At 46.4% G+C, this 27,664-nt stretch overlaps 1 protein-coding gene across 2 annotated transcripts in view; it reads right to left on the bottom strand.

Moving 5' to 3' along the window:
* WIPF2 (WAS/WASL interacting protein family member 2) overlaps positions 1 to 21,549 on the bottom strand; it is a 67,964-nt gene extending 46,415 nt beyond the window's left edge. The window contains exon 1 of one of the 2 annotated variants that reach the window (XM_025363735.1): positions 21,350 to 21,549. The gene's annotated coding sequence lies outside the window, so the exon portion shown is untranslated. Of the gene's footprint in view, positions 1 to 20,946; positions 21,080 to 21,349 lie in introns of those variants that run through there. The other variant, XM_025363736.1, reaches the window with a different exon arrangement.
* Positions 21,550 to 27,664: the final 6,115 nt, after the last annotated feature.

Raw genomic sequence — 27,664 nt, 5'->3', positions numbered from 1 at the left:
AAAAAAAAAAAAAAAAAAAAAAAAAAAAAAAGAAAATAAGCAAGACAAACGTCTACTATCCTGGAGCTTACACCTAGTGTAAGAGACAGGGTAGAAATAAAATCTCAGTATCACAGTTACTGAGAAAAGGAGTAAAAAAAAACAGAGAATCATAAAGGTAGAGTATAGGAATAGACAGGAATGTTCTTTTGTTTTATTTATTTTTTAGAGACAGGTTGTCCAGACTATGTTGCCTAAGCTGGTCTTGAACATCTGGGCTTAAGCAATCCTCCAGCCTCAGTCTCCCCAGTAGCTGGGACTACAGGTGCCCAGGTTAGAGTCTTCCTTTAGATAGGGTTGCAGGCTCCAGGATCCAGGAGAATTTAACCACCACAACAACAAAATAGTAATAATAATGATAAAATAATAGAGTCACAAGGAAAGGGCCACTGGGGGAGAGTATCTGGCTCTCCCAGGAAGTCTCTCCATGAGCAGAGCATGCCATGTAAACATCTGGGAAAGAGCACGTCAAAAACAAATAACAGCAAGCAAAACAATCCTGACATGGGAATGTGGTTGGTGTGTTAGAGAACTAGTAAAAAGGCCAGGATAGCTAGAACAGAGTGAGAAGAGATGAAACCTGAGGCTTTATATATAGGCCATCCTCCAAATCCAAAAGTGGTCTCCCTCTCTGTCCAATATGCCAACACTGTAATACCAAAGAAACCTGAATGAACCAATGGCTTCACAGTCAAACCAGAAGTTCGATCGGTTATCTCATTAATCCCACAGACTACACTTGATCTCCAGGCTTAATCTCATCCAGAGACTCAGTACTAACGGAAAGCCTTCCAGGGTTAAAAGTCACCTGCTGGTAACCTGCCCACCTGTTCACCTGTCCTTCAGCTTTGCTCCTGAAAAGCAATCCAGCCTGGGAGGTAGGAGCTCATTACTACAATGGCATAATGGCATCCAGTACCCAGGCCAAAGAACCCCAAAATGAGAAAAGAGCCAGGAGCTGCCTAAGAGTATTCACATGCCACTCCAGGAGCCACCGACGGCAGGAGCCAAACAGGTTCCTATAATTACACAGGGAATAATGTCAAGAGGAATGAAGAACTTGCCTCCATGTGTTCGAGGACAGACTACAGCAGAGGGTTTCCACTAAAGCGTTTCTGGTTTCTCTAAAGTACAAGGAAACAGACTAGAATAATATTCATGTCACACATATTTTACCACTACCACTCCAAAAAAAGGCTTTTTCTATAGCTCACAGCCCTCTCCTCTCAATGGAGAAAGTGCTACCACTTCTTGAAATTCAATTCAGTCAAACCTCTGGTGAAACAGATTTCTATCACATGTAGAGATGGAATTAATTAAAATTCCAAGGTTACTTAAGGGAAAAAATTTTTTTCAACTACAGAAATTTTCATCACAGAAATTCAACTATGCAGCAAATCTGACTGATCCAACAAGTAATAAAAAAAAATCACATAATTAAAACTGAAAAATCAGGCCGGGCACAATGGCTCATGCCTGTAATCCCAGCACTTTGGGAGGCCGAGGTGGGTGGATCATCTGAGGTCAGGAGTTTGAGACCAGCCTGGCCAACAAGGAGAAATCCCGACTCTACTGAAAAAATACAAAATTAGCCGGGTGTGGTGGCGCATGCCTGTAATTCCAGGTACTCAGGAGGCTGAGGCAGAAGAACTGCTTGAACCCGGGAAGCGGAGGTTGCAGTGAGCCGAGATGGCACCATCGCACTCCAGCCTGGGCAACAAACAGAGCAAGACTCTGTAAAAAAAAAAAAAAAAAAAACCTGAAAAATCCTAGGACTTCTACAACAAATGAAACCTTGATGTTTTACTCCCCCCGAAAGAGAAAATGAAGAAGAAAGATTTAACTACTGAATGATGAAATTCTTTCAAACATATTTTCTTTAACAAAAACATAATGCATCCCCAAAACGCAGCTTTCCCCACTAATGTGACTCTTTCCTCTTCCCCAAGAATTTTTTTAAAGTCAGTCAAATTTAGCAGTGGGCGTTTGTATACCAACTGCAGTGACACTAATGTTAATAAGCTCTGATAACCCACTGCCATCAGACGAGTCCCAGATTATTTTTTTAAAGCCCTAAAAATGTAAATTTGGAAGTCTACCTTCATATACTACCTTATGTGGTAAATAATAGATACTATGGGTTATTCCCAGATACAGGGCAGCCCAAGAGCTGAATTCTGTCATCTAAAATGATAACAAATCAATGAGAAGTCTACTCCTATGTTCAATTAAATAACCAGAGCTGCAAAGAAAGCTTCATTTTAAAAGATGACTAGCAATAAGTAATGCAAAAGCAATGTAAATTAAATATCTGAAAATCATTCGAAACAGATATCAGGGAATGACCTCACGCCCAACCCCTCAAGGCAAAGAGAAAATCTCATCCTGAAAGCACTGAAGTACAGCACTGGGAGATATGGGGACATATACAGAAAACAGTCAATTGCAGTAAATCAGGAATAGTTCAAAGTCATGCCTTATAATACAGCCAGTGATCAACAACCAATGAGACAATAACACTTATGATGTAGCTTTGTTTTTGTGACTCTGTTCATCAAAACTGTTTCTTGGCCAGGCACAGTGGCTCACGCCTGTAATCCCAGCACTTTGGAAGGCCGAGGCAGGTGGATTACCTAAGGTCAGGAGTTCGAGACCGGCCTGGCCAACATGGTGAAACCCCATCTCTATTAAAAATACAAAAAAATTAGCCAGGCGTAGTGGCAGGTGCCTGTAATCCCAGCTACTCGGGATGCTCAAGCTAGAGAATCACTTGAGCTCAGGAGACGGAGGTTGCAGCGAGCTGAGATGGTGCCACTGCACTCCAGCTTGGGCAACAGAGTGAGACTCTGTCTCAAAAAACAAACAGGCCGGGCGCGGTGGCTCACGCGTGTAATCCCAGCACTTCAGGAGGCCCAGGCAGGCAGATCATGAGGTCAGGAGATCGAGACTATCCTGGCTAACACGGTGAAACCCCGTCTCTACTAAAAAATACAAAAAATGAGCCGGGCATGGTGGCGGGCGCCTGTAGTCCCAGCTACTCGGGAGGCTGAGGCAGAATGGCGTGAACCCGGGAGGCAGAGCTTGCAGTGAGCCAAGATTGCACCACTGCACTCCAGCCTGGGGGACAGAGCGAGAATCGTCTCAAACAAACAAACAAACAACAACAACAAAAAAACTGTTTCTTGCTTTTTTTTTTTCTTTCTTTCTTCCTTGAAAAAGGGTCTCACCCTACAGCCCAGATTGCAGTGCAAGTTGCACAATCCCAGCTCACTGCAGCCTTAACCTCCCAGGCTCAAGCAATCTTCCCACCGCAGCCTCCTGAGTAGCTGGGACTACCACATCTGGCTAATTGTTTTATTTTTATTTTTTTTTTTTGCAGAGACAGGATCTCACTATGTTGCTCAGGCTGATCTCAAACTCCTGACCTCAAACAATCCTCCTGCCTTAGCCTTCCAAAAAACTGTTTCAATGGAAGTTGTAAAAATGTATTAGAGCTATTTCTATAGAGCTGCTCATCTTTGAATGCGAATCAACTCTACGTCAGAGCCAACACGGCCTCCTCAGCTGTATTTTAGGTAATAACAGCCACAAGATTTCCAAGAACTGAGACTAGGGTACCACAGTTAGCCTCTGCAACATTACTAGGACAAGTACTATTTGGCTTGGCTTTTAACCTCTAAGCAATTCACAACAACCAAGGAGAAGGAGCAGCTGCAAACACATTTCCAGATGCTTTACAGACTGGCAGGAAATGATACAACCCTTTTTCCTTTCTAGGCCTAGGAATCTATAATACAAAAGGGAGAATTGTGTCCTTTTGATTGTAAAGTTAAAAACAAACTTCACAGTGCTTCAACATCTCCAAAAATGATGCTGCATAAACCCAAGGCAGATGATTAGGACATCTGTTTTCAAAGCCTGAGTCAATTTTCCATTTCACCAAAAACACTGATTCCTGGACTTAAGTGAATTGATGCAGAGTGGTTCAATGTTCCTAACTAGTATTTCCTCCCCTATACATCCCAGGAACCAGTGGGTTTAGAGACTCAGACTAAAAAACATGAAGTCACACAAGGCCAAAGTTATTACCATCAGCCAGCATTTAATATTAAGAGGGGAGTTAATCAGATGAAAGACACACATGCTAATTTGGAAATCCAGACCAAAGCTAGACTGGCTAAAACAAAGTCTGAATACAAAAGCAGTATTAGGGGAAGGCTAAGGAGTTTGCCATGGAGATGTAAGATGGCATTAATGGTTTAAAAAGAATCCTTCTAAAGCAGGATTTCCAAACTTGCCTGAAGATAAGATACATTTAGGGCATTTGTTGAAAAACAAACACACTTTAAAAAAAAGATTCCTGGGTGCTGATCTAAACCAACTATAATCAGAAGTTTTCCAGGAGAATGATCTGGTAATCTGTATATCCAAAAAGCACTTTAAGTGATTCTTAGTGTTAGAGAAGTCTAGAAAACACTATTCTAAAGGAGTATTAGTAATGAACTATAAAGACATTATGGTGTCTGAATGGATATTGGCAAGGAAAAGCTGATGAATATGTTGAATAACATGTTAAACATAATAGATTGCATGCATTAATCAATGTTCCATCATAAAACACCATTAAAATTACAGCAAAGGGATTTTTTTTTTATAAAGACATAAACCAAACAACAAGCAAAAAAACTGGGAAAGGAGACAGCAGAGAGATGTCAACAAAGTTTTGGAAGGTAAAAAGCAAATGCACTAGTGATAAATAACTTCACAAAAGTAAAAAAAATAAACATTGCAGTGTCTCAGAAATTAGAGACACCTGGTACCTCGGGAAGAGGGGGTGATAGTGTAGAAGGGGCTAAACAGGAGGACTGGTTGAAAGTCTGGGCCTGGCGCTGTGGCTCATGCCTGTAATCCCAGAAGTCTGGGAAGCCGAGGCAGGCGGATTACTTGAGCTCAAGAGTTCAAGACCAGCCTGGCCAACCTGGCAAAACCCCATCTCTACTAAACATACAAAAAAATTAGCCGGGTGTGGTGGCTCATGCCTGTAGTTCCCAGCTACTTGGGAGGCTGAGGCAGGAGAATCACCTGAACCTGGGAGGTGGAGGTTGCAGTGAGCTGAGATCACACCACTGCGATCTCAGCCTGGGCGACAAAGACTCCATCTCAAAAAAAAAAAAAAAACCCAGAAAGTCTGTATAACAAATGGATTCCTTCATCCTTCCCCATGCTGCCAAGCAAATTAGAAAAGTTGAACCAGGCTGGGCGTGGGCGCTCACGCCTGTAATCCCAGCACTTTGGGAGGCCGAGGCAGGTGGCACACCTGACGTCAGAAATTCAAGACCAGCCTGGCCAACATGGTGAAACCCCGTCTCTACTAAAAATACAAAAACTAGCCGGGTGCAGTGGCAGGCACCTGTAATCCCAGCTACTTGGGAGGCTGAGGCAAGAGAATCGTTTGAACCCGGGTGGCAGAGGTTGCAGTGGGCCAAGATAGCGCCACTGCACTCCAGCCTAGACGATAGAGACTCCATCTCAAAAAAAAAAAAAAGAAAGAAAGAAAGAAAAGCTGACCCAAAGAGTCCAAAGGAATTAAGTCACAGCTAAGGGCTGTGACTGAAATAAGGGTGTCAAGTGGAAAGCCTAATAAGTCAACAGTGAGACCTCTCCTCCGTCCCCAGCTCTTTTCTCTCACTTGGCTCCAAAAACATTGGCAGCCAGACTTATACTCAAACACCTGCCACTGGTTTATACTCTCTAGGCAGGGGACTGGAGGAGTCCTTTTACCAACCTGCCAGGCTGCCTGTAATCCCAATACCCTATAGCAGTGTCCACCACTTGATGAACTTCTTAGTGTCTCATTTTTAAAAATAAACAGAAGCCAGACACAGTGACATGAGCCTGTAGTCCCAGCTACCTGGAGGTATAACTTGAGCCCAGGAGTTTGAGTCCAGCCTGGGTCCCACAGCAAAACCCCATCTCTTAAAAAATAAATGGCCGGGCATAGTGGCTCGTGTCTGTAATCCCAGCACTTTGGGAGGCCAAGGCGGGCAGATCACGAGGTAAGGAGTTTGAGACCAGCCTGGCCAAGGTGGTGAAACCCCATCTCTACAAAAATTAGCCAGGTGTGATGGCACGCGCCTGTAATCCCAGCTACTTGGGAGGCTGAGGCAGGAGAATCGCTTGAACCCAGGAGGCGGCGGTTTGCAGTGAGCCGAGATCATGCCACTGCACTCCAGCCTGGGCAACAGAGTGAGATTCTGTCTCAAAAAATAAATAGTAAATAAATAAATAAGGCCAGGTGCGGTGGCTCACACCTATAATCCCAGCACTTTGGGAGGCCAAGGCAGGCAGATCAACTGAGGTCAGGAGTTCAAGACCAGCCTGGCCAACATTTCTGTGAAACTGTCTCTACAAAACTACAAAAATTAGCCGGGCATGATGGCTGGTGCCTGTAATCTCAGCTACTTGGGAGGCTGAGGCAGGAGAATTGCTTGAACCAGGAAGGCAGACGAGCCAAGATCATGCCATTGTACTTCAGCCTGGGCAACAGAGCAAGACTCCATCTCAAATAAATAAATAATAAAAATTGAATAAGCAGCTAAGAATTTCAGACAACTGAAGAAGATCTCTAACATGAAAGAATCAAAGCAAATAAAACAGAATTTCTGACAACGTCCAAAAAGACATGTAAAATTCAGATAATAAAAAGAGCCCTTGGAGCCGGCGGTGGTGGCTCACACCTGTAATCCCAGGACATTGGGAAGCCAAGGTAGGTGGATCACAAGGTCAAGAGTTTTTTTTTTATTTTTTTTTCTTTTGAGACAGAGTCTCCCTCTGTTGCCAGGCTGGAGTGCAGTGGCACCACCTTGGCTCACTGCAACCTCCACCTCCCAGGTTCAAGCAATTCTGCCTCAGCCTCCCGAGTAGCTGGGATTACAGGCGCACGTCATCACACCTGGCTTTTTTTTTTTTTTTTTTTAGCAGAGACAGGGTTAGGAGTTTGAGACCAGTCTGACCAACAGGTGAAACCCCATCTTTACTAAAAATACAAAAATTAGCCGGGTGTGGTGGTGCGCGCCTGTAATCCCAGCTACTCAGGAGGCTGAGGCAGCAGAATCATTTGAACCCAGGAGGCGGAGGTTGCAGTGAGCCAAGATCACGCCACTGCACTCCAGCCTGGGCGACAGAGTGAGACTTCATCTAAAAAAAAAAAAAAAATGCCCTTGAAACTTAAACAAACTGATAACAGGAGTTTAAAAGATAATAGAGAGTTGGAAGAACAGCTAAGGAAATCTCACAAAAATTGAATGAAGGAAAAAAAATGGAAAATTAGGATCGGGCGTGATAGCTCACACCTGTTATCTGAAGCACTTTGGGAGGGCAAGGCAGGCAGATCATTTGAGGTCAGGAGTTTGAGACCAGCCTGGCCAACATGGTAAGACTGTCTCTACTAAAAATACAAAAATCAGGCGGGTGTTGTGGCATGCGCCTGTAATCCTAGCTACTTAGGAGGCTGAGGCAGGGGAATCCCTTGAACCCAGGAGGCAGAGACCGCGGTGAGCCAAGATCGCACCACTGCACTCCAGCTGGGACGACAAAGTGAGACTCTGCCTCAAAAAAAAAAAAAAAAATTGACTAGGAAAAAAAATTAAGAATACCAACCTAGGAGTTTCACCATCTGAGTTCCCAGAAAGACAGAGGAGATAAATAATTATCAAAGTGAGAATACATTATCAATACAAGAAATAATACAAAAAAATTTCCCAGGATAGACTGAAATAAGCTTCCAGACTGAAAAGGTCCACTGAATGCTGAGTGTGATGAATTTTTAAATATCCACACCAAGGCACAACATGGTTGCATTTCAGAATGCCAGGGATATAGGCAAGATCCTAAAGTCTTCCAGAGGAAAAATAGATCCCATATAAAGAATCTAGAGTCAAAACAGCATCAAACTTCATAATGCCACTATTAAAAGTTAGAAACATTGGGAGGCTGAGGCAGGTGGATCACGAGATCAGGAATTGAAGACCAGCCTGGCCAAGATGGTAAAACCCCATTTCTACTAAAAATACAAAAAGTAGCCGGGCTTGATGGTAGGTGCCTGTAATCTCAGCTACTCGGGAGGCTGAGGCAGGGAACTGCTTGAACCCGGGGAGATGGAGGTTGCAGTGAGCTGAGATCGCGCCACTGCACTTCAGCCTGGGGGACAGAGTGAGACTCTGTCTCAAAAAACAAAAAAAAAACAAAGACAGGCTGAGTGGGGTGGCTCATGCCTGTAATCCTAGCACTTTGGGAGGGCAAGCCAGAAGGATCGGTTGAGGCTAGGAGTTCCAGACCAGCCTGGCTAACATGGCAAAACTAAATCTCTACACGTGCCTGCAGTTTCAGCTACTCAAGAGGCTGAAGCAAAAGAATCGCTTGAACCGGGAGGTGGAGGTTACAGTGAGCCAAGATTGCACCACTGCACTCCAGCCTGGGCAACAGAGCAATTCTCTGTCTCAAAAGAAAAAAAGGGTTAGAAGACCACAAAGCAAGGGTTTATAATTTCCAAAGAAACATAATCTCCAGTAGAAAATTTTATATCTAGGCTGGGCATAGTTGGCTCATGCCTGTAATCCCAGCCCTTTGGGAGGCTGAGGTGGGCGGATCACCCTGAGGTCAGGAGTTCGAGACCAGCATGGCCAGCATGGTGAATGAAACCCTTTCGTTACTAAAAATACAAAAAATTAGCCAGGCATGGTGACGGATGCCTATAATCCCAGCAACTCGGGGCGGGGCTAAGGCAGGAGAATCTCTTGAATCCAGGAGGCAGAGGTTGCAGTGAGCTGAGATCACATCACTGCACTCCAGCCTGGGTGACAGAGCAAGACTCCATCTAAAAAAAAAAAAAAAAATTTAAATCCAGTCAAACTGCCAAGCATGAAGGTAGAAAGGAGAAAATTCAGATATGCAAGGCCTCAAAAAAGTCCCACTCTCCAGAGGCCGGGCGCAGTGGCTCATGCCTGTAATCCCAGCACTTTGGGAGGCCAAGGCAGGTGGATCACCTGAGATCGGGAATTCGAGACCAAAATGGAAGAAACCCGGTCTCTACTAAAAATACAACATTAGCCTGGCATGGTAAGGCACGCCTGTAATCCCAGCTACTTCGGAGGCTGAGGCAGGAGAATCGCTTGAACTCAGGAGGTGGATGTTGCAGTGAGCTGAGATCGTGCCATTGCACTCCAGCCTGGGCAACAAAAGCAAAACTCCATCTCAAAAAAAAGTCTCTCTCTCCAAAGACTCATTTCATAAAGCCTCTGGAAGAGGTGCTCCACTAATGTGCTTCAATGATGAGAAGAGATTTTTACCTGTCAGAGTTTAGGGATGAATTAGTGACTTTCCGTAAAATAAGCAGAAAACAAAAAAGCAAGGAAGGAAAAGAATGACAATTACTATATCTAGGGAAAAACTACACAAGGAAGCAAAGGTAACGAATGATACAGTCATGATACTGGGCACTAAATTTTTTTCCTCTGTAACTTTCACTTCTACTGCCTTCTGGATTTATCTGGAGTTCGGGAGAAGTTGGAGGCCTGGGAACTACATTTATCAGAATCCTCCATCAATGCCATTGTGGTTTAAATTCTACCAACACTTAAGATTTGCACAAAAGGCCGGGCACGGTGGCTCAAGCCTGTAATCCCAGCACTTTGGGAGGCCGAGGCGGGTGGATCACAAGGTCAGGAGATCGAGACTATCCTGGCTAACATGGTGAAACCCCGTCTCTACTAAAAATACAAAAAACTAGCCGGGCGTGGTGGCGGGCGCCTGTAGTCTCAGCTACTTGGGAGGCTGAGGCGGGAGAATAGCGTGAACCCGGGAGGCGGAGCTTGCAGTGAGCCGAGATCATGCCACTGCACTCCAGCCTGGGCGACAGAGCGAGACTCCGTCTCAAAAAAAAAAAAAAAAAAAAAAAAAAAAAGAAAAGCACAGACAGAACAGTCAGATAGAAGGAAAATCCAGTGATGACAGTCTCCACTAAGAAAAGGCCTGAAAGAAAACTTAAACAGATGCTCCATAAAATGCTGATCCAGACTTCACATGGAGAGAAGTGTCATGCCTCATTTCAAAGATAATATATTAAGTCCCAACTCACCACAGATAATCTAATAACAAAGCTGTGACTTCCATTGTCAAGGAGTCTCTTCTCTTGCATTCTAATACCCTTAAGCCATCAGAAACACAGATGCTTCTTGCTGAAATGCTAGAAAATTTGCACATTTCCGTCCCTTGATCACTAGTGATATGCTGCTAAGTCAAGAGTCTACTTTAAGTTGTAGAAACAGGGCAAACTAATCCAATTAAACAAGAAAGATACTAAATCAAACAGGACCATCTGGGTTTTGAGTACTGTGATTTCTGAACAAAAGTCAATGTACTTGCAGATAAAAAACGCTTTCATATACTCAGAATTATAATGGCCCTTGGGCTACCTTGTGTGCCCAACAAGACTTACATGTCGTGCTAAGACATATGGTCTAGATGATGGGTATGACAGAATACTATATTCATCGGTTCAAAATAAGAACATCTGTTCTCTCTCTAGCACCATGAAGATTATTTTTAAAACAGTCAACATTCCCTAACAGTAAATAGGTTTTTTCTTTTCTTTTTTTTTTTTTTTTTGGAGACAGACTCTCACGGTCGCCCAGGCTGGAGTGCAGTGGTGCGATCTCGGCTCACTGCAAGCGCCGCCTCCTGGGTTCACACCATTCTCCTGCCTCGGCCTCCCGAGTAGCTGGGACTACAGGCGCCCGCCATCACGCCCGGCTAATTTTTTGTATTTTTAGTAGAGACGGGGTTTCACCATGATGGTCTCCATCTCCTGACCTCGTGATCCGCCCGCCACAGCTTCCCAAAGTCTTTTTTTTTTTAAACACTCCTCCCTGCTCCTCTCCCTAAAAGTAAATTGGTTTTCTGTTTCCTAAATAGTAAGTCTGGTAAACTAATAATCCCATCATCCCCCATAATCTAAGAATTGTTCCCCAATAATCCTAATCTCCAAACAATTTCTAAGATCCTAAAATTTTAAGAGCTAATCCAGCCAACCAAGTTTGATTTGCAGGACCTAAGAGAAATCAAGACTAAAAGAATAGGTTTTATCCAGGAAAGTTCTTGTAAAAACTGTTTCACTGCACAAGCATCAGACTTCTTTATGATACTGATGGTCTCATCATCTAGTAAATTAAAGAACTGAAAGGATGGGCCAGGCGTGGTGACTCACGCCTGTAATCCCAGCACTTTGGGAGGCCGAGGTGGGTGGATCATGAGGTCAGGAGTTCGAGACCAGCCTGACCAACATGGTGAAACCCCGTCTCTACTAAAAATACAAAAATTAGCTGGGCATGGTGGCGGGCACCTGTAATCCCAGCTACTCAGGAGGCTGAGGCAGGAGAACTGCTTGAACGTGGGGGGCGGAGGTTGCAGTGAGCCGAGATCGCACCACTGCACTCCAGCAAGACTCCATCTCGGAAAAAAAAAAGAACTGAAAGGGAAAAAAAAAAAAAAAGCTCTAGAGGCTGACCTCAAAATTCACTATGCTATTACTCTTTTAGTTGTTTTTTGAAACAGGGTCTCACTCTGTCTCCGAGGCTGGAGTGCAGTGCTGCTGCAACATCTCACAGCAACCTCCCTCTCCTGGGACTCAAGTGATCCTCCTACCTCAGGCCAGGAGTTCTAGACCAGCTTGGGCAACAAAGTGAGACCTCATGTCTACAAAAAATTTTAAAAATTAGCCAGACGTTGTGCACACACCTGTGGTCCCAGCTACACAAGAGGCTGAGGTGGGAGGATTGCTTGAGCCCAGAAAATCAAGGCTACAATGAACCACGTGTGCACCACTAAATTCCAGCCTGGATGACAGAGTGAGATTCTGTCTCAAAAAAAAAAAAAAAAAAAAAAAAAAAAAGACCGAGAAAATTTGTTCACTGCCCTATCTGCATCCCCTGCATCCCCTACCACAGTACTTGGCACACAGCAGGAACTCAAAAGTTCTTGTTGAATAAGTGAATAACAAACATCAAAGAAAATCAGCTTCAGCAATTCTACTTCTAAGAATTAACCCTACAGATACAGTCATACATGCAAAGAGCCAAGTGTATATGCTTCTTCACTGGGGCAGAGTTTGCAATAGCAAAAGACTGGAAACACTATCCTATCAGTGTAGGGTAGGTGCCAAGTATCTTTATTGCTGATACGGAGTAACCACCAAAAGAGGTATAAAAACAAGCAAAAGGGCCAGGCGCAGTGGCTCACACTTGTAATCCCAGCATTTTGGGAGGCAGAGGCAGGCGGATCACCCAAGGTCGGGAGTTCGTGACCAGCCTGACCAACATGGAGAAACCCCATCCCTACTAAAACTACAAAATTAGCCAGGCACGGTGGTACATGCCTATAATCCCAGCTATTCAGGAGGCTGAGGGAGGAAAATCGCTTGAAACCTGGAGGCGGAGGTTGCAATGAGCAGAGATCGCGCTACTGCACTCCAGCCTGGGCAACAAGAGTGAAACTCTATCTCAAAAACAATTTAAAAAAAGCAAAACAAAAAAAAAAGCAAAAGACATAGATAATATTAACAGTGTGCTACTTTTTTTTTTTTTTTTTGAGACGGAGTCTCGCTCTGTCGCCCAGGCTGGAGTGCAGTGGCCGGATCTCAGCTCACTACAAGCTCCGCCTCCTGGGTTTACGCCATTCTCTTGCCTCAGCCTCCCAAGTAGCTGGGACTACAGGCGCCCGCCACCTCGCCCGGCTAGTTTTTTGTATTTTTTAGTAGAGACGGGGTTTCACCGTGTTAGCCAGGATGGTCTCGATCTCCTGACTTCGTGATCCGCCCGTCTCGGCCTCCCAAAGTGCTGGGATTACAGGCTTCAGCCACCGTGCCCGGTCTATTTTTTAAAAATGCAAGAAATATATATTTGCTTTATATGTACCTGGTATCTCTGGAACAAATTTGTTTTTGTTACTTGCTTTGTTTTGTTTTGAGAAAAGGTCTCACTCTGTCACCCAGGCTGAAGTGCAGTGGCACAATTTCAGCTCACCGTTCTGCCTCCCAGGTTCAAGCGATTCTTGTGCCTTAGCCTCCCGAGTAACTGGGATTACAGGCGCACACAACCATGCCCCGCTAATTTTTATATTCTTAGCAGAGACACGGTTTCACCATGTTGGTCAGGCTGGTCTCAAACTCCTGACCTCAGGTGATCCGTCCGCCTTGACCTCCCAAAATGCTGGGATCACAGGCGTGAGCCACCGCACCCGGCCTTGAACAGATCTTGAGAAAATAATAATATGAGTTGCCTCTAGGAAGATGAACTGAATTGACAGGAAGACAAACGTAGATGTTTCCAAGGGCATTCACTATATACTTTCTTTTTCTTATCAGGTGACTTGATACATACTCCTTAGTGGATTCTGACTTCCATGGCCGCCATCCTCCTTATATACTTTTTTGTCTTTTAAATTTTGTATTATTTATTTAAAATACAAAATTTGTGGCCAGGCGTGGTGGCTCATGCCTGTAATCCCAGCACTTTGGGAGGGTGCGGCAGGCAATCACGAGGTCAGGAGTTTGAGACCAGCCTGGCCAACATGGTGAAACCCCATCTTACTAAAAATACAAAAATTAGTCGGGCGTGGTGGCGTACGCCAGTAATCCCAGCTACTCAGGAGGGTGAGGCAGGAGAATTGCTTGAGTCTGGGAGGCGGAGCATGCAGTGAGCCCAGATCGTGCCACTGTACTCCAGCATGGCTGACAGAGCGAGACTCTGTCTCAAAAAAAAAATTAATAGGCTGGGCGTAGTAGTTTACACCTGTAATCCCAGCACTTTGGGAGGCCGAAGCGGGCAGATCACTAGGTAAGGGGTTCAAGACCAGCCTGGCCAACATGGTGAAACCCCGTCTCTACTAAAAAATACAAAAATTAGCTGGGCGTGGTGGCGTGCGCCTGTAATCTCAGCTACTCGGAAGGCTGAGGCAGCAGAATCGCTTGAACCCAGGAGGCAGAGGCTGCAATGAGATGCGATTGTGCCACTGCACTCCAGCCTGGGCGACACAGCGAGACTCAGTCTCAAAAATAATAATAATAATAACAATAATAAATTTAAAAAATGAAAAAAATAAAATTTGCTAAAAACAGTTCTGTCCTTCTTTTTTTTTTTTTTTTGAGACAGAGTCTCGCTCTGTCACCCAAGCTGGAGTGCAGTGGCCGGATCTCAGCTCACTGCAAGCTCCGCCTCCCGGGTTTACGCCATTCTCCTGCCTCAGCCTCCCAAGTAGCTGGGACTACAGACGCCCGCCACCTCGCCTGGCTAGTTTTTTGTATTTTTCAGTAGAGACGGGGTTTCACCGTGTTAGCCAGGATGGTCTCGATCTCCTGACCTCGTGATCCGCCCGTCTCAGCCTCCCAAAGTGCTGGGATTACAGGCTTGAGCCACCGCGCCCGGCCTGTCCTTATTTCTAAGACAGGGAAAGAAACAGTTTAAATGTCTCACACCTGGATCTTAAATGATAAACATCCTCCCTACTGGCTGATCACTGGGAGGGCAGAAATGGAAGATGGAAAACTCACTTATCCACAAATCTCAGACATTGCATCCCATACTAGCATACTACCTTAGAAGAAAATTCCAAAGGCTGGGTACAGTGGCTCACGCCTGTAATCCCAGCACTTTGGGGGGCTGAGGTGGGCGGATCACGAGGTCAAGAGTTCGAGACCATTCTGGCCAACATGGTGAAACCCCATCTCCACTAAAAATACAAAAAAAAATTTAGCCAGGCATGGTGGCGGGCGCCTGTTGTCCCAGCTACTCGGGAGGCTGAGGCAGGAGAATCCCATGAACCCAGGAGGCGGAGGTTGCAGTGAGCTGGGATCGTGCCACTGCACTCCAGCCTGGGCAACAGCATGAGACTCCATCTCAAAAGAAAAAAAAAGAAAATTCTTTTTTTTTTTTTTTTACCAACTATCCCAATCTGAATACATATGGAGAATGTTTTCATAGAGGGATTATTGGAAGGAAAAAAAAAAAAAAGGATTATTCGATTCAGCATTTCCAGAAGCATAGAAAGTAGGTCAGTGAATTTGTACTTTAGAAATATCATAATTACTTGCTAAAAACAAATTATTTCCACTGAGGGGCCTCAAAATCCAAATGGCACTAAATTTGAACCCATGAAACTTAAGAAACTAAAATTTTTTTGAAAATCAATTATAATGGCTGAGCCCGGTGGCTCACACCTATAATCCCAGCACTTTGCGAGGCCGAGGAGGCCGGCGAATTGCTTGAGTCCAGAAGTTCAAGACTAGGCTGGGCAACATGGCAAAACCCCATCTCTACAAAAAATAACAATTAGTGAGGCATGGTGGCGTGCGCCTGTAGTCCCAGCTACACAGGAGGCTGAAGTGGGAAGAACACCTGAGCCTGAGTCTGGGGAGGTCGAGGCTACGGATCGTACCGCTGCACTCCAGCCTGGGCAACAGAGAGAGATCCTGTCTCAAAATAAAAATGGAATGATCTTCACAATCCATCCCAAAACATATTGGAGATAACCCTACCTTTAGCTAACTATTCTCTGAAAAACAAGAGAGTATTTACTAAGTAGAACACATTATTGGACAGCCATTCCAAATTGCTCTAACTTTGCCAAGCCTAAATGGCAAGAAGAAACCAATTCCTGGCTCTCCTATTTGATAACTTACATACTTCTGCAGGCTCTTAAGCCAAACTAAGCCAACATCTTCAGAGAGTTAAGACTGACATAGTACATTAGCAAACACATCACCTTCTTTTCCTATTAACATTGTTGTTCCCCATAAAGGTCTATTCAGCACTTTTTTTAGTAGCCCTCCATAGATAATATGAAGAAATGCTCATAAATTTAGCCTGTAGTTCCTCAGGCTCAATGGCTTGAAAATGAGACAAGAGCCGGGCGCGGTGGCTCAAGCCTGTAATCCCAGCACTTTGGGAGGCCGAGATGGGCGGATCACGAGGTCAGGAGATCGAGACCATCCTGGCTAACATGGTGAAACCCCGTCTCTACTAAAAATACAAAAAACTAGCCGGGCGAGGTGGCGGGCGCCTGTAGTCCCAGCTACTCCGGAGGCTGAGGCAGGAGAATGGCGTAAACCCGGGAGGCGGAGCTTGCAGTGAGCTGAGATCCGGCCACTGCACTCAAGTCCGGGCTACAGAGCAAGACTCCATCTCAAAAAAAAAAAAAAAAAAAAAAGAAAATGAGACAAGAAAAAAAATAGTTGGAAATACTGTCTTCTCTTCCACCATGCCCACGAAGCTAGGCAAAGGCAATGATTCCGCATTTAATCACTAGATGAATAAGAAACAGGCTTGAATTTAGAAGAAAGATAAAGGACTGCAAGAACATTCAGTAAAGAGTACTGCCTCTATTTCTTTGCAGAGCAGCTCTCAGGATCTGCCAATGAACCTCATTTTGACATGGAACGCCCCATCCACTCTAATCCGGGGCATATCCCTCAAGACACAGTCAGTCAACCGGAACTCTGCCAACTTTTGCTTGGGAGTTGTGTGAAGAACAGTAGCAACAAGAGCCTACTTTGAGAAGGAGATCAACAATCACACTCAAGAAGAAAAGAAGTTATTTGGCAAAGGGATGCATGTTGCCAAAATGTTAGTCACAGCTTCAAGGGCCCAGTTTGTGTCTCTACAACTATTCTTTGCTTTGACACAGTCCATTCTCTGACCCAGGAAACAGCTCAGCTTCTGTCACCCTCCCCATCTGAAGCAGTGAAGAATCCTTTCAATTTGGCAGTATCAAACTGTGACACAGACAAGATGTCCACCAGAGACTGAAAGGGGAGAAAAAATATGTAATTTGTCATTTTCCACATAGGACTGGCTCAAGCAGAGCAATGGAAAACTGTGACAGGATAGGAAAAATGGGAACTCATTACGTTACTGTAATCCCAGTTACTCGGGAGGCTGAGGCAGGAGGACTGCTTGAACCCAGGAGGCAGAGGTTGCGGTGAGTCGAGATTGTGCCGCTGCACTCCAGCCTGGGCAACAAGAGAAAAAGTGTCCCCAAAAAAAAAAAAAAAAAAAAACCAAAAAGGTACACTGTAGGTTGAAATAGCACAATATTAAGCAGGTTTTTACGCTGAAGCTGCCTAAACCAAGAGCCATGAATTCTGCTGTTATTTCAGAGCAGGAAAACAGATTGAAGCATACCAGGTCACTCTCCCAATCAGAGAGCCCAAGTAAAGAAAAGAACATTTAATAATTTTCTCTTCAACAGAACAAGACTTCTGTCTCTTGCCTTTTTTTTTTTTTTCTAAAAACACCTAGTGAGTCTAGAGTCTCTTCCCTTCGTAAAAGCCATCAGTAAAATCTGAAAACTCCAATGTTCACACCTCCCCTGCATTTCACCTTGGTGCTGCTATCACATAACTTATCAGTACCAGCTAGGGTAAACACTACTCTAGTATCAAGTGTAAGGTGGAATTAGTAAATGACCAGCCTGGCCAACGTGGCAAAACCCCGTCTCTACTAAAAATACAAAAATTAGCCAGGCCCAGTGGTGCATGCCTGTAATCCCACCTACTTGGGAGGCTGAGCCAGGAGAATTGCTTGAACCCAGGAGACGAAGGCTGCAGTGAGCCAAGATTGCACCACTGCACTCCAGCCTGGGCAACAGAGCGAGACTCTGTCTCAAAATAAATAAATAAAAACACTGCATTCTACTAGTCTCCATCAATTGACTTCACTCATCTCCACCTTCCCCAACTCTTTTTTTTTTTTTTTTTTTTTGAGACAGAGTCTCGCTTAGTCGCCCAGGCTGGAGTGCAGTGGCGCGATCTCGGCTCACTGCAAGCTCCGCCTCCCGGGTTCACGCCATTCTCCTGCCTCAGCCTCCCGAGTAGCTGGGACTACAGGCGCCCGCCGCCTCGCCCGCCTAATTTTTTTTTTGCATTTTTAGTAGAGACGGGGTTTCACCGTGTTAGCCAGGATGGTCTCGATCTCCTGACCTCGTGATCCGCCCGTCTCGGCCTCCCAAAGTGCTGGGATTACAGGCGTGAGCCACCGCTCCCGGCCAACACCTTCCCCAACTCTTAACTTCCCTATCTTCATCTTGATGGCAACCAACACAATGTAACACAATATGAAATTTTTACTTTTAAAAGTTGACACTAGTAAGAATTTAAAAACTGAACATGCAGCCAGGTGTGGTGGCTCATGCCTGTAATCCCAATGGTTTGGGAGGCCGAGGCGGGTGGATCACCTGAAGTCAGGAGTTCAAGACCAGCCTGACCAAGGTAGTAAAACCCCATCTCTACTAAAATACAAAAAATTAGCCAGGCATGGTGGTGCACGCCCACAGTCCCAGTTACTTGGGGGACTGAGGCAGGGGAATCGCTTGAATCCGGGAGGCGGAGGTTGCAGTGAGCCAAGATTGTGCCATTCCACTCCAGCCTGGGCAACAGGACTGAAACTCTGTCTCAAAAAAAAAAAACAAAAACTGAACATGCATCAAATCAAAACCAGTTCTTCCCTGGCTGGCATGCAGACACAGACACAGACACACAGACACACACACACACACACACACACAGCAGCAGCAGCAAGGCTGAGAGGAAGAAACTCATGTTTCCTTTTTCTGTCTTTGTTGTTGTTGTTGAGGTGCAGTTTTGTTCTTGTTGCCCAGGCTGGAGTGCGGTGGCACGATCTCAGCTCACTGCAAACTCCACCTCCCCAGGTTCAAGCAATTCCCTGCCTCAGCCTCCCAAGTAGCTGAGATTACAGGGGCCTGCCACCATGCTCAGCTAATTTTTGTATTTTAGTACAGACTGGGTTTCACCATGTTGGTCAGGCTGGTCTCGAACTCCTGACCTCAGGTGATCCACCGCCTTGGCCTCCCAAAGTGCTGGGATTATCGGCATGAGCCAGCATGCCCGGTCTTGTTTTTCTTTAAGAGACAGGTCGGCCAGGTACGGTGGCACACGCCTGTTATCCCAGTACTTTGGGAGGCCGAGGTGGGCGGATCACAAAGTCAGGAGTTCGAGACAGCCTGGCCAATATGGTGAAACCCTGTCTCTACTAAAAATATAAAAATTAGCTGGGCGTTGTGGCACATGCCTGTAATCCCAGCTACTCAGGTGGTTGAGGCAGAAGATTCGCTTGAACCTGGGAGGCGGAGGTTGCAGTGAGCTGAAATCACGCCACTGCACTCCAGCCTGAGCAAGAGAGCGAGACTCTATCTTAAAAACAAAAAAGAGAGAGAGAGAGACGGGGTCTTGCTATGTTGCCCAGAGTGGTCTTGAACTCTTAGGCTCAAGCAATCCTCCTGTCTCAGCCTCCCAAGCAGCTGGGATTACAGACAGGTGCACCATTGTGTGTCTTCTAAATATCAATATCGCAGTCTCGTTTTCAGACATCACTTCTATGCAACCACTTTAAAGATCCCATGTGTTAACACAAACTTTTAGAGGCTGGGACAGATGAGACCTATATTTCAAAGGGGAAAAAAATGAGAGTTTAATAATTTGCCTTGAAGTTATTTACTAAATCCATAGGTAGGCTAAAACTGTCCTTACTCCCTGAAGTTATCCTCTGATTTGTAAAAGGAGAACAGAATAGCCAAAAACATTCAGTAAGACAGTCAAAAACCAAAACCGTAAGGCAAAAATAACAGCATGAAAAAGGATGGGGACCCTGGGAGAGCCCAAAGCAATAACAAATTATTCAAGTCCTTTAAAAAATATGAATTCTGGCCGAGGGTGGTGGCTCATGCCTGTAATCCCAGCACTTTGGGAGGCCAAGGTGGGCGGATCACGAGGTCAGGAGATAGAGACCAGCCTGGCTAACACGGTGAAACCCCGTCCCTACCAAAAATACAAAAAGAAAAATTAGCTGGGTGTGCTGGTAGGCGCCTGTATCCCAGCTACTCGGGAGGCTGAGGTAGAAGAATGGCTGTGAACCCGGGAGGCAGAGCTTGTAGTGAGCTGAGATCGCACCACTGCACTCCAGCCTGGGCAACTGAGCAAGACTCTGTCTCGAAAAAAAAAAAAAAAAACGAATTCTGGGCCAGGCACAGTGGCTCATACCTGTAATCCCAGCACTTTGGGAGGCCAAGGCAGGAGGATCACTTGAGCTCAGGAATTCTAGACCAGTCTGGACAACAGAGCAAGACTCTGTCTCCAACAACAATAAAACACACACACACACACACACATATATATACACACACACACACACACACACACATGTTAGGCAGGAATAGTGGCCACACCTGTGGTCCCAGCTATTGGAGAGACTGAGGTGGCAGGATCACTTTTGAGCCCGGGAGGTCAAGGCTTCAAGAAGCCATGATCATGCCACTGCACTCCAGCCTGGACGACAGAGTGAGACCACGTCTCTTAAAAGAAAAAAAAAAAAAAAAGAATTTCCATCGCATACCAATTCCTTGCCCCAATGTTATCTTTAAGAACTTTCCTTCCTGATCAAAAACTCGACCATACACACTCATGCTGAACACTTTAAGATTTCCATCTTGGCCGGGCGCAGTGGCTCACACCTGTAATGCCAGCACTCTGGGAGGCCAAGGTGGGAAGATCGCTTGAGCCCAGGAGTTCAAGACGACCAGTCTGAGCAACATAGCCAGACCCCACCTTTAAAAAAAAAAAAAATTCCATCTTCCCTCACTTCACACCACTTCAACATGAACCCTCAACTCCAGACGTTCCAATGCGTTTCTCAACATTCTCAATCCGACCTTTAACTCGATTCTGATTCCTTTTCAACGAACGCTCTCAAGATTCCCTCTAGTGTAAGCAGTTTCCCGAGCCATCTTCCCAAACGCTAGCTTCCACTTAACTCAATCCCCAAAATGTCACACTGGACTCCTCACTCACAGCATCCTGCTAATCAGCTGTTCCCAACAGGTCTTCCGTTCCCGTCTCCCTCTTTGCGCACGATTACCTCGTTCCTCACCCTGAGCTGCCGCCTTACCTCACCCAATCCTTCAGGAGCCCTTATTACCTGTCTCTCAAAAACCTTCCTCCCCATTTTCCCAGTCCGCGCTCGCCCCATACCAATACCCGACCACTCCTCCCCAGATTCCCCACGCCCTCTCTCCTCCAGGTTCTTCCGATTCAGTCCCCAGGCCCCCCGCCCCTCAGGCCCCGCCCCCAAGACCCCTCTCTCCCTCCGGCCCCTCCTCTAATGCCCCCTCTCTTCTCAAGCCCCGCCCCGAGTCCCCCTCCCCCCGGCTTTCCTCCCACTCAGGTCCGCAGGTCATTTCAGCGACTGACCCAGCCGCCCCGGCCTCTTTCCGACCTGGCCACAGCTGCTCTGGGAGCGAATCCTCCGCCGCCTACGCTCCGGCTTCGTGCTGTCCTGCTCGCCCCCCGGCAAGCTCTCTTTCTCGCCGCCGCCACCGCCCCTTTTGCCAACCCGGAAATGGATCTGCTCCCACCGTCCCCAGCGTCCGCGAACAAAATGGAGGCGGGGGAAAAAGGAGGAGGGAGCAGGGCGCGAAGAGACGCGGGACGCATGCGCCCCTGGGAAGCCTGCCCCCTGCCTGCCAACGTAAAGGCGGAAGCGGTTGAGTGGCCGCCATCTTGGGAAGGTCACAAGAATGCCGCTTACCAGTTAAAACCTGGGTTTGCAACTTTAGCTGCAATTGGAATCACCTGGCCAGATTTAACTAACTATGATGCCTGGTTCCCACTTCTGGAAATTCTAATTTAATTCTGGGGTGCAGCCTAGGCATCAGGAAATTGTGGCAGGTGATTGTAACGTGTTGCCAAGGTGGAGAACACTGAGCTAAACAGTCATTGTTGAATATACTCCTTTCGTCTTTAATCCGCCCCACACACACACACTTTCCCCGCTAAATATCCTTCCTTAATCTCGAATTAACGAAGAACCCGCCTCAGCTAACCTTGCAAAGGCCAAGTAGTCAAGCTCCAGTTGTCATAGCAACAGAGGCAGGCCTCTGCTCACAAGTCATCATTTACGTCATCTTACCCACCTGACCCGAACACCAGTCTCTTCTTTCTCGGGCTGGGGTTTCCTCCAGCTTCCAGGGCTGTAGGATGGTGCTGTGGACTCCTCCAGCTGCTTGGGCCAGAGAGAGAAATCCTGTGCCCTCCTTGATGGAGCTGCTGTTAACCCCTGACAGCTGACTAAAGATCTCTCCCTAGTCCACCCAGAAAAGCGCTTTCCATTATGGCTTCAAAATACTGTTTGGTTTAATTCCATTCCTAGCACAGAATCCGAAGTAAGGGGACAAGTTTGAGACTTAGTCCACATTACTTACAAGCTGTGTGCCATAGGGCCTCAGCTACCCTATCTGTAAAATGGGTCTAATAGTGCCTGTCCCATCTGTCTCATAGAGTTGTTGGAAGGCCGAAATCAGGTAATGAATGGGGAAACGTGATAGAGCATAAATTGTTACTATTTTTGTTTTCCTTCTATTCTGCCATGAGTAGTACTAAGCACCACCCACTAGTCAAGTAAATGTCACATTGAGTACCTGCTAAACACCAGGAGATGGCTACAGAGGTGACTAAGAGCCTTTGCCCTCAGGGAACTCTCTACGTTGGTGGGCAGACTGGCATAAACAGCTAGCTGAGATACAAGTCAGCATGTGATTAGTGCTGTGGACTTCAGACAAGGGAGCAATTCCTGCTAAAGAATGGAAGGAGGTTTCGTAAATAGTTTGGACCTGGGCCTTGAAGGATGAATGGAATTTTATTATTAATCAGAGAAGGCAGGGAACATTGCAGGCATAGGTATCAGGGACACAAGGTAAAGATTTTCAGCTGTCTACATCCTGCATGGCCATAGGTGGGGCGATGGAGCCAGGGAGATGATGCGTCTAAACACTTTACCAGAGCCTCCCAGCTCTTCAACCTCGTCCCCTGCCTGTCCCCTCCTCACTCACTGCAATGTACCCCATTCAGCAGTTCCCACCTCAGGGACTTTGTACAAGCTATCCTCTGCCTCTTCCTCATTTTTCAAGCCTTACTGCAAATGCTTCTTCCTCAGGGCATTCACTGCCCACTGTAAACCCTCATGCTCTATAACACTTACACTGTATGATAAGGGCAGCCACTGGGATAAATATAGGGACATCTCACTCAGACTTGGGGAGATAGTGATATAGGCTTCAGGAAAAAAGTAACTAAGTGGCCCAAGTGCAGTGGCTCACGCCTGTAATCCCAGCACTTTAGGAGGCTGAGCGGGGCGGGGGCGGGGATCACTTGAGCCCAGAAGTTTAAGACTAGCCTGGGAAACATGGTGAAACCTTGTTACTCAAAAATTACCCGGATATGGCTGGGCGTGGTGGCTCATGCCTGTAATCCCAGGACTTTGGGAGGCCAAGGCGGACAGATCATGTGAGGTCGGGAGTTCGAGACTAGCCTGACCAACATGGTGAAACCCCGTCTCTACTAAAAATACAAAATTAGCCAGGTGTGTTGGCGCATGCCTGTAATCCCAGCTACTTAGAAGGCTGAGGCAGGAGAATCACTTGAACCCAGGAGGTGGAGGTTGCGGAGCCAAGATCATGCCATTGCAGTCCAGCCTGAGCAACAAGAGTGAGACTCTGTCTCAAAAAAAAAAAAAAATTAGCTGGGCCCGGTGGCGTGAGCCTGTAGTTCCAGTTACTTGGGAGGCTGCTGTGGCAGGATCACTTAAGCCCGGGAGATGAAGGCTGGGCTGAGCCATGATTGTGCCAATACAGTCCAGGCTGAGCAATAGAGTGAAACCCTGTCTCAAGAAAGAAAACAAAAAGTAACTAAGTGAGGCCATACCCAAATTCTAAGTGAGACTTGAGGGACAGGTAGGAATTGACCAGGGAAGAAGTGAGGGAAAAGCATTGTAGGGAGAAGTTGTGCAAAGCAAGAAGAATCATGGCACATTCCAATAACGCACTTTTTTTTTTTTTTTTTAAGAGACAGGGTCTTTTAGAGACAGGCTGCAGTGCGGTGGCACAGTAACGGCTCACTACAGTCTTTTTATTTTTTCTTTTTTTTGAGAATGAGTCTCACTCTGTTGCTCAGGCTGGAGTGCAGTGGTGCGATCTCAGCTCATTGCAACCTCCAGCTCCTGGGTTCACGCCATTCTCCTGCCTCAACCTCCCGAGTAGCTGGGACTACAGGCACTCGCCACCACGCCTGTCTAATTTTTGGTTTTCGTTGTTGTTGTTGTTGTTGTTTTGAGACAGAGTTTCACTCTTATTGCCCAGGCTGGAGTGCAATGGCGCGATCTCAGCTTACCTCCCAGGTTCAAGCAATTCTCCTGCCTCAGCCTCCCGAGTGGCTGGGATTACAGGTGCTTGCCAACATGCCCAGCTAATTTTTTGTATTTTTAGTAGAGATGGGGTTTCACCATGTTGGCCAGGCTGGTCTCAAACTCCAGACCTCAGGTGATCCACCTGCCTCGGCCTTCCAAAGTGCTGGGATTACAGGCGTGAGCCACTGCGCCCAGCCCTAATTTTTGTATTCTTAATAGAGATGGGGTTTCACCAACTTGGCCAGGCTGGTCTCAAACTCCTCATCTCAGATGATCCACCCAGCTTGGCCTCCCAAAGTGCTGGAATTATAGGCATGAGCCACTGCGCCCGGCCTGTAGTCTTGAACTTCTGGGCTTAAGTAATCCTTCTGCCTCAGCCTCCTATTTAGGACTGCAGGCACTGGTGGCCACGCGCAGCTAATTTTTAAATTTTTTTTCTCTTTTTTTTTTTGAGACAGAGTCTTGCTCTGTCGCCCAGGCTGGAGTGCAGTGGCACAATATCAGCTCACTGCAAGCTCTGCTTCCCAGGTTCACACCATTCTCCTGCCTCAGCCTCCTGAGTAACTGGGCCTAGAAACGCCCACCACCACACCCGGCTAATTTTTTGTATTTTTAGTAGAGACGGGGTTTCACCGTGTTAGCCAGGATGGTCTTGATCTCCTGACCTCATGATCCACCCGCCTCGGTCTCCCAAAGTGCTGGAATTACAGGCGTGAGCCACTGCACCCAGCCAATTTTTTTCTTTTCAAAGACACAGCATCTCCCTTTGTCACCCAGGTGGTCTGGAACTCCTGGCCTCAAGTAAGCCTCCTACTTGGGCCTCCCAAAGTGTTGGAATTACAGACGTGTGCTACCTCACCTGGCCCATAAAGCATGTTGATAAGGTTAGAATTAGAACTTCTAGGGGAGGCAAGAAATTAGGTTACAGAAGTCATCATAGGTTAGGTTTGACATTTAGTAACACTTACCATGTGCCAGGCACTGTCAAAACCTCACATAACTCATTTAATCCTCACAGTAACTTTCTGAGGCAGGTATTTGGAAGCCCATTTGACAGATGAAGAAACAGACACAGCAAGGTTAACCATCTTGCTCAAAGTCACATACCTGTAAGTAGCAAAAGTAAAAGTATCTCCAGGGTCTGTGTTTTTTGTTTGTTTGTTTGTTTGTTTGTTTGAGACAGAGTCTTGCTCTGTTGCCCAGGCTGAATTGCAATGGCACAATCTCGGCTCACTGCAACCTCCGCCTCCCGGGTTCAAGCAATTCTTCTGCCTCAGCCTCCCGAGTAGCTGGGATTGCAGGCACACGCCAGCACACCCGGCTAATTTTTGTATTTTTAGTAGAAATGGGGTTTCATCGTATTTGCCAGGCTGGTCTTGAATTCCTGACTTCAAGCAATCCACCTGCCTCGGCCTCCTAAAGTGCTGGGATTACAGGTGTGAGACACCGCACTGGTCCTTTTGTTTTTTATTTTTTATTTTTTTGAGACGGAGTTTCACTCTTGTTGCCCAGATTGGAGTGCAATGGCACGATCTCGGCTCACCACAACCTCTGCCTCCTGGGTTCAAACCATTCTCCTGCCTCAGCCTCCCAAGTAGCTGGGATTACAGGCATGCGCCACCATGCCCAGCTAATTTTGTATTTTTAGTAGAGATGGGGTTTCTCCATGTTGGTCAGGCTGATCTTGAACTCCCGACCTCGGGTGATCCGCCAGCCTCGGCCTCCCAAAGTGCTGGAATTTTAGAGGCATGTGCCACTGCGCCCGGCCCTTTTTTTTTTTTTTTTTGAGACACATCTTGCTCTGTCTCCCAGGCTAGAGAGCAGTGGCATGATCTCAGTTCACTGCAAGCTCTGCCTCCTGGGTTCAAGCAATTCTCCTGCCCCAGCCTCCTGAGTACCTGGAATTACAGGGGTGCTCCACCACACCTGGCTAATTTTTGTATTTTTTAGTAAAGACGGGGTTTCACCGTGTTGGCCAGGCTGGTCTGGAACTCCTGACCTTGTGATCCACCCGCCTCGGACTCCCAAAGTGCTGGGATTACAGGCGTGAGCCACCGCACCCCGCTGAGCTGAGCCTGTGTTCTTTTTCTCTTTTTTTTTTTTTTTTGAGACGGATTCTCACTCTGTCACCGAGGCTTGCGTGCAATGGCGCGACCTTGGCTCACTGCAACCTCCACCTCCTGGGTTCAAGCAATTCTCCTGCCTCAGCCTTCCGAGTAGCTGGGACTACAGGCGTGCACCACCACACTTGGCTAATTTTTGCATTTTTTTAGAAACGGTTTCACTATGTTAGCCAGGCTGGTCTCGAACTCCTGATCTCGTGATCTACCTGCCTCAGCCTCCCCAAAGGGCTGGGATTACAGGCATGAGTCACCACGCCTGGCTAAGTCTGTGTTCTTAATGTCCTTGCCAGTGACTGCACCCTAACAGATCCAATGTCACTTTCTTTTTTTTCTTTTCTGAGACAGTCTTGCTCCGTCACCCAGGCTGGAATACAGTGGCACGATCATAGGTAGCTGCAACTTGGAGCTCCTAGGTTCAAGCAATCCTCCTGCCACAGCTTCCCAAACAGCTGTGACTACAGGCCCACACCACCACGCCCAGCTAATTTTTTTTGTTTGTTTTTAGTAGAGACGAGGTCTCACTGTGTTACCCAGGCTGGTCTGGAATGCCTAGGTTCAAGTGATCCTCCTGCCTTAGCCTCCTAGAGTGCTGGGATTACATGTGCAAGCCACCACACCCAGCCCCAATGTTCCTTTCTTATAACAAACATTTTGCAACACTAATATCCCAGAGTGAAATTAACAGATAATATAGCCTGCCTGGACACATGATTTCAAAAAACAAATCAATATGATGTCTTGATTATAAAAAAGACAACTAGGCCGGACATGGTGGCTCACACTTGTAATCCTGGCACTTTGGGAGGCGGAGGCAGGTGGATTACCTGAGGTTAGGAGTTTGAGACCAGCCTGGCCAACATGGTAAAATCTCATCTCTACTAAAAATACAAAGAATTAGCCAGGCGTGGTGGTGGGCACCTTTAATCCCAGCTACCCTGGAGGCAGAGGCAGGAGAATCGCTTGAACCCGGGAAGCAGAGGTTGCAGTGAGCTGAGAGTGTGCGAGTGTGCCATTGCACTCCAGCCTGGGCAACAAGATTGAAACTCCGTCTCAAAAAAAAAAAAAAAAGACAAATAGAAGGATGGCGATTCAATATGCAAACACCCAGGCACCATTACACTGGAAGATAAAGTAGTCAGATACTTGCATCCATACCTAGAATCACTAAGAATGTGGTAGAGATAAATGCAGACTTACCTAAGG

This window comes from Theropithecus gelada, chromosome 16 (assembly GCF_003255815.1).
Source record: "Theropithecus gelada isolate Dixy chromosome 16, Tgel_1.0, whole genome shotgun sequence".
Classification (NCBI taxonomy): domain Eukaryota; kingdom Metazoa; phylum Chordata; class Mammalia; order Primates; family Cercopithecidae; genus Theropithecus; species Theropithecus gelada.
This window is presented reverse-complemented; position numbering and strand designations above follow the sequence as displayed.